At 33.4% G+C, this 10398-nt stretch overlaps 1 long non-coding RNA gene across 1 annotated transcript; it reads left to right on the plus strand.

The window, feature by feature from the left end:
• Positions 1–777: 777 nt before the first annotated feature.
• LOC136269987 (uncharacterized) lies at positions 778–5227 on the plus strand. Its single transcript, XR_010707620.1, has 2 exons — positions 778–1051; positions 4939–5227. It is a non-coding gene; the product is annotated as an uncharacterized lncRNA (long non-coding RNA).
• Positions 5228–10398: the final 5171 nt, after the last annotated feature.

Raw genomic sequence — 10398 nt, forward strand, 5'->3', positions numbered from 1 at the left:
CAACGAGCTTTGCTCTAGTTATTATTATACTTTTTCTTTTTTTTCTGACTCCTTTTTTGCTTCATAACTCAAAAAGTTTTCAACCGATTTCAATGAAACTTCCAGAGATTTTAGCAAGTTATCGTCCCTCAAAGATGTTAAAGTTTTAAAGACAACATCACTTCCGTTTTGGCGTGACGTCATTTTTAAAATTTAAGAAAAGTCATTTTGTCCGGGACTTTTCTCAAAAACGCTTTAAGATATAGGCTTGAAATTTTCAATTGTTATGATTTGGTCAATTTACCTCTGTAATGAAGCTATATAATAAAAATCTGTCACTTGCGGTCGAAACTGGAAGCGAATCAAATTTTGTGAAAAAATGAATTTTTTGATCAAACAAAAAACGTATACGTATTTTGTAGAGCTTTTTAAGTTGAGTCTAATGCTGAAAACTGTTTAAAATTCGGAGGATGCATTACAGAGATATCGGGGTTTAAAAACTGATTTTCTCGGAAATTTTGATGCCGCGTTCTTGGTTTCAAAAATAGTGCAAAATTCACACTGAAAGTAACTTCTACTGTAACAATTCGTACTGATCATAAAACTTTATAAAAAACATAAAATTATATGCATATTGTATAGTTTGCAAAGATAAATACAAAACTTCAATTCGTTTTAAAATCGGATACTGCATTGCGGAGATATCGGGGTTTAAATATTGATTTTTCCGGAAATGTTGATTCCTCGTTATTGGTTTAAAAAATAGTGCAAAATTCACACTAAAAGTAACTCCTGCTGAAAAGATTTCGTACGGGTCATAAAACCGAGCTCCTTTTTTATATAGTTAATCAGAGTGTTTATTGAAACAATTTCGTTAATTCGGTCGATAATTACGTTGTTAGTTTTTATTAGTCTGATTAGTTTTAATCGAAATAATTATCGTACGATTCACCATGTCAACTCGCCATGTTTTGACTGCGAACAACAGCTGATAGCGGTGTGTCAGAAGAATGGCCTGCAAGACGGCGATAGTGGAAATTTCAGCTCAACTAACGTATGACAGATTATAAAGGTATGTTTCAATACAGGATATGTCGTATTGACTTTTTCTTTTCAAAGTGTTTGTGCACGTTTCAATCTAATCCGACATTCCTCTGACTCTAACCTTCGCTTTTGACGTGCGTAACAATATAAAAGCGGGCATTTGAGTCAGAGAAATCTCGGGATATTATCTGTCCAATGTATTTTCACGTGTATGTTTTGCACACTACTCGTTTGAATTTCTATTTATTATTATGTATATGTATGTCTTATTTTGTATTGAACAACACACCACACACTGTAAAACAGTGCAATTAAAAGGGGTGGGGGTCCAAAGGCACACAAGAGTAGAATGTTGTAATTAGAGTGCATGTTTGCATGATGATAACTTTACCCTAAATATTTGGAAATAGCAGATCTTTACCATATCACCTCCACTTAATTAATGAATTAAAGAACTCAGACAGTCTTGTGCTTAATTAAATAAATATATTTGACATGGTAAATATTCAGTCTAATTAAAATTAGAACTTTTGTCTGGCTCGCCGTTATATATGATTATCGCCTGTGAGAGAGCATGTAAATCAGAGTGCAAGATGAAAAGAACTTTAAGTTCAGATTTTAGGTTAATGTTCCCTGATATCTATAAAACATTCTTCTCAAGATTTGATAATTTCACAGAACATTGTAAATTCTTTGAGATTAGTTTATCTTTTATATATATTGAATTTTATTGATTCATTTTAGGTAAACTTTACATGCAGAACACATCTACATGGTAAACAGTTTTTACAGTAAGACAAATGTATGTAATAATTTTTACTACATGTGCCTCAGCTCTCTCTCTCTCTCTCTCTCTCTCTCTCTCTCTCTCTCTCTCTCTCTCTCTCTCTCTCTCATGCCTTTAATCTTGGCAAAGCATCACAGAGCAACATCATTTTGTGCATATCTCTATCTAGGAAAAGAAATCAACAATGCTTTAAATTTCAAAATGAGCATGTATTATCATGCAATCCCTCATTTTTTCATTGTGCAACTAAAATTTAGTAAAAATAAAAACGCTAAATTTATTTGCCAAAAAAAACCCAGTAGAATTCATTTTAAAAAAATGGTATACACTGTAGCAGAAAATTATACTTTGAGGCTGTTTGGATGAAATACTGTAAGTCGTTTTAATTCCACCGTGTTAAATTTTCATGATTTTTACTAAAGTATCAATTGCGATGGGTTTAATTTCACGCTGCTTAAAAATTCAATTGATCAGAATAGAAGCATTTAAATTTCATAATATTTGGTTAAAGTGTTCAAACTAATGCTTCTTAGGAAAATCAAAAAATAGGGGGATGGTATACATGTAAGGGTATTTCTAAGTGATGTGATGCTTTTGTCATGATAATATCATGTATATGTATGTAGTTTTGAATAAGGTTTCTTATTTAGGGAGGTTGAACAACAGTTGACCTCTAAAAGATTAGGTAAAGATGCTTTATTTATGGAGAGCCCTATAAATCTGTGTTAAATAGAAGAAAGTGGAAATGCTGGGTTCACTTAAATTGCCATATTTTTCTTAATCCTTAATGGATTTGGCAAAATGAGGTATACTTTTTCTCAGAATAGCATAAGCTTTGTAAGTTTAAGACAAGATGACTTTTCCGAGAATGTTAGTGTAAGTTTCAAGACTACATGGTATTTTCAGATTTCTCATTTAACTGTAATTTTGAGTGGATTTTTACCAAAAGTAGTCTATTTTGGGAAAATGGATGATTTTGTTGGTTATACATTGTATATGTCATTACATGATTTATTAGCTATAATATACAAGGGAAGTAAATGCCTTTTAAATGTGTAGAATGACCACCACTAGAGTAAATTGGCTTAGAAAGTAGGTATTTCCTATCCTTATGACAATTAAAAGGCTTAAGTTAATTACCGAGATAAGAATTAATACTGCACAGTAAAAGAGTTTTGATCAATTGAATTATTTAAATAATAAATTTGCAGCAATTTTGCTGTCTGATTTCATGAAATAACATTAAGCAACCTGACTTATATAACTTAATTTTTTTAAAACAGCATATTTTTCTTTCAAATAAAATTCACATGTAGACAAATGCAGTTATCAAAGTATACAATATGTCAAAAAACTCAAGTTTTTCCTCCTTCCTATCCAAAAGTGATATTTTAGATATATTTACAGAATTCAAAAAGCCATGGCCCCCCTCTTTCCAATTGTCTCCATTACCATTACATGTTGGATATGTAAATGTACATTTGACCTTGAAATAACATCTGCTATGATAATTACTCTCGAAATGATCAAGAAGCAACAAATGTTTACCCTTTTATTGTATATATGCATCAAAAATGTAGGAAAACATGTAAAATTTGAACATTTATCATGGAATTCTCATCCGTCCCCAGGTACCCGGTTGTGTTTGAATTTCATTTTAATGAAGAGCAGACATCACACTGGTAGGTCTTACTGTTTTAGCAAGGTTAAAAGGAGACTAGAAACAAGAATAAATAAAATATTCACTGAATATGATTATAAGCTTACTGTTTCATGAAAACAAGAAATCACATGTATGGCGTCATGTCTTTTTGTGAAAAAAAATGTTACATTACATCCATTTACCAAGAAAATATCAATTTTCAATATCAGTGATGGTTGTTTTTAAATATGTGTGAGAAATGACTTAAGGGAATTGCCACAAGTTTCATAATATTAAGGTTAAAGTGTTCAAACTAATGCTTCTTAGGAAAATCAAAAAATAGGGGGAGGGTATACATGTAAGGGTATTTCTAAGTGATGTGATGCTTTTGTCATGATAATATCATGTATATGTATGTAGTTTTGAATAAGGTTTCTTATTTAGGGAGGTTAAAAATAGTTGACCTCTATAAGATGATGTAAAGATGCTTTATTTATGAAGAGCCCTATTCTGAGTTAAATAGAGGAAAGTGGAAATGCTGGGTTCACTTAAATTGCCATATTTTTCTTAATCCTTAATGGAATTGGCAAAATGAGGTATACTTTTTCTCAGAATAGCATAAGCTTTGTAAGTTTAAGACAAGATGACTTTTCAGAGAATGTTAGTGTAAGTTAAAGGTAGCAAGGGACAGTTTCGGATAAAGTACCCGTCAATATTTTTGTAAAATTGAGAGTTGCTGTACTTAAAGGCATATGAGTGTAGCTAAAATTCATGAAATGGTTTTTAATGATTATCATTACTTAGACGGATGTCTCTTGTTGAAATTGATATTCAATATGTAGGCCCCATATGTTAGGTACATGAGATTCAGAAATAAAATGTGAAACCTGCGGCTAATATGACTGTTGTGTTGACTTTAGACAGTGAACATGCAAGTTACAGATGGGAGGGTAAATAAGTAGGTGGATGGGGCATTATAAACTATACACCGGTAAGTTTCTGACATGTGATGGTGCAACATGCACATGGTACGGAAGGTCAACCCTTTGCAGGGAATTGGCTGGGGGAGGTCTAAAAAGCTGAAAAATCATGAAAAATTAGCAAAATATGGAAGGGTCAAAATCTCATAAAAACCAGTATGTAGAAAATTTTACAGGTTTTGACTAGTAATTTTCTTCAGAAATTGGTGTTTGGCCTTATAAAAAGTGAATTAAAGGTATTTGTGCTGAATGGGAACTGAGGAAATTCTAGTTACAGGGTTCCGAAGACACACGTCCCCAGGCTACAATGAAATACAATACAATACAACGTATCACAAAAACTGTCCTGTGCCATCTAATGTCACGTATCGGGATATGTCATACTAATTACATTTCATGGTCAGTGTATTTTTTTTCAGAAATACTATGCATATGTTAATGTAAACACAGCTATTATTAGTACCGGTACATGTATTAACACAGCTTATTGATTTTTTTAATTTCAGCTATTGGTGGCCACATGGTTTTTACCTGTTGATTCTTTTCAGCTCTTGAGGTTAACCTGTCATCTCTACCCACATGCATATTCCTTAATGTGTTCTACAGACTATTTACCAGTAAAAATTAAATCGGATAATTCATGAACAGTTACTGTAATGGAACTTTAAGAAAGCATCATGCCTTGTTGTGGTTTGTGTTTGATAAGAAATTATAACAAACAAAATTATGGCTGTTTAAAGTAATTTACAATTGTTAGCTGTGAAAATTTGTTTTTCAATAAAAGTATGCAATTATGTTTCTTTTATTTTGTTTTTAGCTCACCTGAGCCAAAGGCTCAAGTGAGCTTTTCTGATCACAATTTGTCGTTGTTGTAAACTTTTCATATTTTCATCTTCTTTTCAAGAACCACTGGGCAGATTTCAACCAAATTTGGCACTAAGCACCACTAGGTGAAGGGGATTCAAGTTTGTTCAAATGAAGGGCCACGCCCTCTTTAAAGGGGAGATAATTGAGAATTATTGAAAATTTGATGGTATTTTTCAAAAATCTTCTTCTCAAAAACTATTCGGCCTGAAAAGCTTTAACTTGTGTGGAGGCATCCTCAGGTAGTGTAGATTCAAGTTTGTTCAAATCATGTTCCCGGGGGTAGGGAGGGGCCATAAGAGGGGGATCAAGTTTTACATAGGAATATATAGAGAAAATCTTTGAAAATCTTCTTCTCAAAAACTATTAGGCCAGAAAAGCACAAATTAAAATGGAAGCATCCTCAGGTAGTGTAGATTCAAGTTTGTTAAAATCATAGTCCTAGGTGGTATTTGGGTCACAATGGGGGAATTGATTTTTACATAGGAATATATAGAGAAAATCTTTAAAAATCTTTTTCTCAGAAACTAATAAGCCAGGAAAGCTGAAACTTATGTGGAAGCATCCTCAGGTACTGTAGATACAAAGTTGTGAAAATCATGACCCCGGGGATAGGTTTGGGCCACAATGGGTGGGGGGGGGGGGGGGTCAAAGTTTAACATTGGAATATATAGAGTAAATATTTAAAAATCTTCTTCTCAGAAACTAATCAGCCAGATGATTATTTATAATTGTTAAGACTTTGGCCCCAGGACAGTTCTTTGGCCTCACAAGAAGGTTCAGAGTTTGATGTAGGTTTATATCCCATGTATAAACTATTGTTAAGGATCTTTTTTTGAGAACTGCAATACTCAACATGCGATATAACTATAAAATCAATATAAAATCATCCTTTTAGAAAAGGAACTAATGATTATAAACAAGAATATTGTATAGGGGGGAAATGGGTTTTATTTATACAGGATCTACATGTATTAATGTACATTGTCCAGGTTGTTTGCATTGTGACTCCATTAAGCTGATTTTATCATACCTATTGTTCCTCAGGTGAGCGATGTGGCCAATTTGCCTCTTGTTTTAGTTTTTCATTGTTTTTCAATATTAAAAATTAAACATATGTAACCTACGGTAATTTTCATGATGAGTACAAAACTTAAATCCGTTTTTAAATCGGACGATTTATAACAGATATCGGGGTTTAAAAATTGATTTTTCAGAAATTTTGATTCTGCGTTTTTGGTTTCAAAAATAGCGTGAAGTTCAAACTCGTACCAAAAATAATTCGAAGTTTGTTAAGAACTTTGACACCTTCGGAATTATTTTTTTGTTAATTCGTTCTTAGAATCGTTAAGGATTTTGTTAATTCGTACATAGTATCATTCGTATTTATTTTTATCTTTTACTTTAAGTTCCTCGTTATTGATTTAAACACTCTGCTTCTTGCAGGAACATCAAGCTTTACTCTTGACATTAACGGAAGACCCACTCGTTGCTTTGCAACGAGCTTTGCTCTAGTCTTATTCTTATTATTCTTTTTTTTTCTTACCGATTTTGTGCAGACGATTTCTCGGAGATTTGTGACTCGATTACGCCCAAATTTTCAATATAAACGTGTTTTTATCTAAAGCTGATATATAATTTTTATTTTTTGAAAAAACACTTCCGGTCAGAAGTTATCGTCCGTTTACGATTTTAAAAAGTCAATTTTGTCTGTCGGGTTTCTCAAAAACGAGTGAAGATAAAAGGCTGAAATTTTCAGATATGATAGATCTACCGTTTTTCTAATGTACCTCGGTCAAGAGAATGTCCGCCGTCACTTCTGGTCGTCACCGGAAGGAAATTTGAAAAATAGAATTTTTCGAATTTTTTATTTTTTTATATTGTTCTTTGAGATTTTTACATCTTATAGTGACCCTTTTACTGATTCAGAATATGTATTTTGTTTAAAAATCGATCAACGCGTTCTCGAGATATTAGGCATCAAAGTCCTGAAGCGAGAGTCCGAGTAGCTCAGTCGATAGAGTCGTTGACATTGCCCAGGCGACCCGGGTTCGAGCCCCCAGTGCCCAATTTCTTTCCCCCTCTTTTTGTGCTTAGATCTGATTTTTTTATCTTTAAAATGATGGATTCTGTTCTTTTCTGTTTTGATTTAGTAAAAGAAGTTACAATAATATCGCTTTTCCCCGTATCTGAGTATTGAGATCCATAGCTATGTATTCATACTGAAATAAAGTTAACATGTTGAAACAAATCAAAAGTTACATCTTTAAAACAACGCTTATACATTGTTCTAACATATGTATTTTGTTTAAGAATTGTGTAATATGTGATATTTAGAATTTAATATTCTCCATTTAATATAGAAGTCACTGACCGACCCCCCCCCCCCCCCCATTCATAAAATCATTTAGTTTTTCTGACCCGATTTTACTTGATCTTTGATCTTGGACCTTTAAGTTAAACTTAGTATCATTCTAGATTACTGTACTAATTACCAGACCAATTCGTTTATTATTAACAGAGTTATGAACTTTTTGCCATTTGAGTTTCAATCGTCGTGTTTGACATGTACTGTACAAAAAAAATCTAACTCCCGAGTCCTTCACTCAATTCTAATGAAAATTCGTGAATATAAACCTCGGACCCCATTCTTATTGTCTGTCAAATATGCAGCGGATTGAACAATTAAGAAGAATCAAACGGCGCTTATAGCCTATACACGGAAATAAAATTTACACACTACACGCATCCACCCCCCCCCCGTTCACAAAATCATTAAGTTTTTCTGGACTGATTTGACTGAATCTTTCAGTTTGGACCTTTATTTTCAACCTAGTACCATTCTAGATTACTGTACTAATTACCAGACCAATTCGTTCACTTTTAAGAGAGTTATGAATTTTTGGACATTTGAGTTTCGATTGGCGTGCTTGACATGTACTGTAGAAAAAAATTCTAACTCCCGAGCCCTTCACACAATCCTAATGAAATTTTGTGTAAATATACCTCGGACCCCATTCTTATTATCTGCCAAATACGCAGCGGATTGAACAATTCAGAAGAAATTCCTGAGATCAAGCGGCAAGTATAGCCTGTACAAGGATTTAAAATGTACACAGTACAAGGGATGTAAGCAGCCGCGTGATATTTCTGTTGCATGTATATTTCTTGTTTTCCGTTTAGTCTGTATCTACGATAGCGTGTGAACTACTTATGAATGTTAGAACTGTGGAAATTACTGTCATCAAATTTTTACCGAATAAAATTACGTGTTTCTGATTTCGTTATTTCTACATTTATAATGATTTTATCAATCCTGTTGAAATAAAACAGTCAAACACAATAATAAACGACACGAAAAAAAATCTCAACACTGAAATACATGTGTAAAATGCATCAGTCATTGTTTTAGGACTTGACTTCCCCTAATTGTCGTTAACCGAATCCGAGATCCACACCTCAAAATTCTACTTTCGATTTATTTACGACGAAAATCAAGCTCGGGTCTTTTCACCCCCCCCCCCCCCCCTCCAGACAAAAACACGCATCAATATTTCAAATGACATCGCACTGTTACCAAACCTGTGTAGTCAGACATCTCACACATCGTTCCTCATCTCATACAAAAATTCAGCTCCTCTCCCGGGCGGAAACGCCCCAAATTCAAAGAGAAATTCGGGAATTATTTCGCGTCAGCCATGTTTTGACGTGAACCTTTGCTGAAATGACTGTTATGCCGGAGCCAAGATTTCTTCTTTCTCTCTATTTCTTTCTCTCCATTTTTTTTTTTTTTTTTTTAATTTTCTACCTAAAATATTCAACATAAAGGGGTTGTTGGACTGTAGAACAACTTGAAAACACTCGTACATTAAGATTTACACAAAAACATTCTTCAATTATTAGGGTCTTCCGTCTTCAGCGGAAGACCCTTCTATTATTCTATTGTTTCTTTTTCACTTTTCTTATTAGGGTCTTCCGTCTTCAGCGGAAGACCCTTCTATTATTCTATTGTTTCTTTTTCACTTTTCTTATTATTCTTTTTTTTTCTTACCGATTTTGTGCAGACGATTTCTCGGAGATGGCTGAGTCGATTTCGCTCAAATTTTCAATATTAACGTGTTTTTATCTAAAGCTGATACATTATTTTTAATTTTTGAAAATACACTTCCGGTCAGAAGTTATCGTCCGTTTACGATTTTAAAAAGTCAATTTTGTCTGTCAGGATTCTCAAAAACGAGTAAAGATAAAAGGCTGAAATTTTCAGAGATGATAGATCTACCGTTTTTCTAATGTACCTCGGTCAAGAGAATGTCCGCCGTCACTTCCGGTCGCCACCGGAAGGAAATTTGAAAAATTGAATTTTTCGACTTTTTTATTTTTCAATATTTTTTTTTGAAATTTTTACACCTTATAGTGACCCTTTTGCTAATTCAGAATATGTAATTTGTTTTAAAATCGATCAAGGCATTCTCGAGAAATTAAGCGTCAAAGTTCTGAAGCGGAGTCCGAGTAGCTCAGTCGATAGAGTCGTGGACATTGCCCAGGCGACCCGGGTTCAAGCCTCGAGTGCCGCAACATTTTTTTCCCTTTTTTTCGCTTAGATCTACGATTTTATCTTTGAATTGATAAGTTTGATCTAATCTATTCAAAAATCGGACGGGAGACCCACTCGTTGCACGCAACGAGATCGAATCTAGTTATTATTAGGGTTTTCCGTTTTCAACGGAAAACCCTTCTGTTATTCTACGGTTTCTTTTTCTTTATTAGGGTCTTCCGTTTCCAACGGAAGACCCTCTTGTTATTCTTCGGTTTCTTTTTATTATTATTTTTTTTCTTTTTCTTTTTTTTCTGACTCCTTTTCGGCTTCATAACTCAAAAAGTTTTCAAATTATTTGAAGGAAACTTTCAGGGATTATGTGCAATTATGATGCCTCAAAGATGTTAAAGTTTTTATAACAACGTCAATTCCGTTTTGACGTTACGTCATGTTTAAACTAAAAAAAAAGTCATTTTGTCCGCGACATTTCTCAAAAACGGTTTAAGAAAGAGTCTTGAAATTTTATGTGGTTATGAATTTGGTAATTTACATGTGCAATAAGGCT

The sequence above is a fragment of the Magallana gigas genome, chromosome 1, assembly GCF_963853765.1.
Source record: "Magallana gigas chromosome 1, xbMagGiga1.1, whole genome shotgun sequence".
NCBI classification, from domain to species: domain Eukaryota; kingdom Metazoa; phylum Mollusca; class Bivalvia; order Ostreida; family Ostreidae; genus Magallana; species Magallana gigas.